The sequence below is a fragment of the Bombina bombina genome, chromosome 3 (assembly GCF_027579735.1).
Source record: "Bombina bombina isolate aBomBom1 chromosome 3, aBomBom1.pri, whole genome shotgun sequence".
NCBI lineage: Eukaryota > Metazoa > Chordata > Amphibia > Anura > Bombinatoridae > Bombina > Bombina bombina.
Genome location: NC_069501.1, coordinates 1,184,721,829 through 1,184,724,716, shown reverse-complemented (window position 1 = coordinate 1,184,724,716; position 2,888 = coordinate 1,184,721,829). Strand labels below are relative to the sequence as shown.

The 2,888-nt window shown below is 33.7% G+C and overlaps 1 long non-coding RNA gene across 1 annotated transcript; it reads left to right on the top strand.

The window, feature by feature from the left end:
- Positions 1-920: 920 nt before the first annotated feature.
- Positions 921-2,084, top strand: LOC128652133 (uncharacterized). The gene is made up of 3 exons (XR_008401277.1): positions 921-981; positions 1,177-1,236; positions 2,015-2,084. It is a non-coding gene; the product is annotated as an uncharacterized LOC128652133 (long non-coding RNA).
- Positions 2,085-2,888: the final 804 nt, after the last annotated feature.

Here is a 2,888-nt window from a genome sequence, read left to right as displayed (position 1 = left end):
TAATTATATATATATATCATCCTTCTCCCTCACCATGGCCCTTCTTTTGTGTTCCCCTCACTCCCCTATGCCCCTTCATTTGTTGTTCCTCTATATCCTTTTTCCTCATGTCATCTTTCTTCTCTTTCCCTCCCAAGGCCCTTTTTTTTGTCTTTCCCTACCTCACCAATACCTGAATTTTATACGCTGTGGCCTTTGCATCCTTTTTTCTGTAATGTGACTTCAAATATTTAAAATATAAAAAATCGACCATGACATTAAATGCCTATTATGGTCTGTTGACAAGATTTTCTATATATATTTCACTACCTGGCCTGTATAGGTTTTTTTTACATTATGATTCATTCATCACTAACAACTTTTGTCCACTAATACACGTGTTAGACTTACCTGTTTCTTATCCTTGATGTTTTCCAGATCACCGAAAATACTCTGCAGGCCGATCATCAGCCCCAAGCACGTCTCAGCCAAGTTCTGGTAAGTACCTAAATAAGGAACACAAAGTAGGTTTTAGAATAAAAAAAATGGATTGAAGATTAGATTTCTACTCCCAGAGTATTACATTCAAATAGTAGTACCCTGTCCCAGTTCCCTAGACCATAACTAATAACTATTGTTCACTAATACACGTGTTAGACTTACCTGTCTCTTATCCTTGATGTTTTCCAGATCACCGAAAAAACTCTGCAGGCCGATCATCAGCCCCAAGCACTGATCAGCCTAGTTCTGGTAAGTATCTAAATAAGCAATACAAAGTAGGTTTTAGAATAAAAAAAATGGATTGAAGATTAGATTTCTACTCCCAGAGTATTACATTCAAATAGTAGTACCCTGTCCCAGTTCCCTAGCCCATCACTAATAATTATTGTTCACTAATACATGTGTTAGACTTACCTGTCTCTTATCCTTGATGTTTTCCAGATCACCGAAAAAACTCTGCAGGGCGATCATCAGCCCCAAGCACTGATCAGCCTAGTTCTGGTAAGTATCTAAATAAGGAATACAAAGTAGGTTGTAGAATAAAAAAAATGGATTGAAGATTAGATTTCTACTCCCCGAGTATTACATTCAAATAGTAGTAGTACCCTGTCCCAGTTCCCTAGCCCATCACTAATAACTATTGTTCACTAATACACGTGTTAGACTTACCTGTCTCTTATCCTTGATGTTTTCCAGATCACCGAAAACACTCTGCAGGGCGATCAGCCCCAAGCACGCCTCAGCCTAGTTCTGGTGGTAAGTACCTAAATAAGAAATACAAACATAGGTTTTAGAAAAAAAACATGTATTGAAGATTAGATTTTTACTCCCAGAGTATTACATTCAAAATGTATCCTGTCCCAGTTCACTAGCCCTGTTACCTTTTTCTTGGCAAGTTATTTTCCATGATCAAGTGTTGTGCTTAAAGATATAATGAACCAAACATTTTTCTTTCATGATTTCATACTAGAAATCTGCTAGAACAGCAAATGAACCTACTTAATTATAGTATTTGATAATCAATTTTTCTTTGTTCTATAATATTATCTTTATTTTACAAAGCAATAATGTAAGCCTGGTCCCCGTTTTTTTTGTTTTTTTTCCAACCCATGCATAGTGGCATAGTGCTTGCTTACATTCTTGATTTATAAAATAACAATAATAAGAAGACAACAAAACAAATGTTATTATAGGACTATACATTTATAATGCTGCTTTATATTTCCTGCTCTTTCAAAATATTGAAAGTCAAATATTTGTTTAATTATCCATTGTATCGCGATTTTCATATAATGACTTTCATCAGCCTGATAAGGATTCTGCCGGCCATCCACTTGTGACTATCAGCTGACCATTCTCTGCTAAATGTATGGCATACTATTCACCTTTTCATTAAATATTATTTTTTTTTAATGCTTTACCATTTTTTAAAAAAAATGTAATGTTCAAAATAAATATTGATGTCTTCACACAAACTTATTATCTATAATTTAGTATACCTTGGCTTGTGCTGATTTTATTCTATATTTAACAGTGTTAGTAACTCGGATTCAGATCCCACCAGTAGCAGCCTTCGGAAGTGGAGAGATGCCCACTACTCCTCCACGTAAGTTATAACAAAATGAAAATATAAACAAACAAGACAGGCAATAATTATCTGGACATTTTATGTAATTAAGCCTTTACTATATAAAAAATAATCAGCTACAAATGATTTATAACGCAATTTTTCTACAAATAAATTTGTTAAAGGGATACTAAACCAAATGTTTTTTCTTTCATGATTCAGATAGAGCATGAGATTTTAAGCACGTTTCTAATTTACTCCTACTATCAATTTTTCTTTGTTCTCATGCTATCTTGATTTGAAAAAGCAGTACTGTAAGCTTTAGAGCCAGACCATTTTTTGTTCAGCACCTGGGTAGAACTTTCTGATTTGTGGCTAAATGTAGCAAACCAATCAGCAAGCTCTACCAAGGTGCTGAACTAAAAATGGGCCGGCTCCTAACCTTTTATTAATGCTTTTTCAAATCAAGATAACATGAGAACAAAGAAAAATTGATAATAATAGGAGTAAATTAGAAAGTGGCTTAAAATTGCATGTTCTATCATAATCATGAAAGAAAAGATGTGGGGTTAGTATCCCTTTAATTGAATATAACTTTTATTTAGATTTGACAGAGAGATAAAATCGGTCCATCCTGGATATTAAAATATATTTGAGCGAATAATGTATAATAAAAATTTGTGGATAGTCTGTTGCTGTATTTTTCTTAGATATTATGGAAGAAATCTTTTAGCGAGAGTCTTTCTATGTCTGTACAACATGTCGATAAATACATTGGTTTTCATACAACAAAATAATATTTGATTACTGTTTCATCTATTTCAGAACTACGCGGCATTTC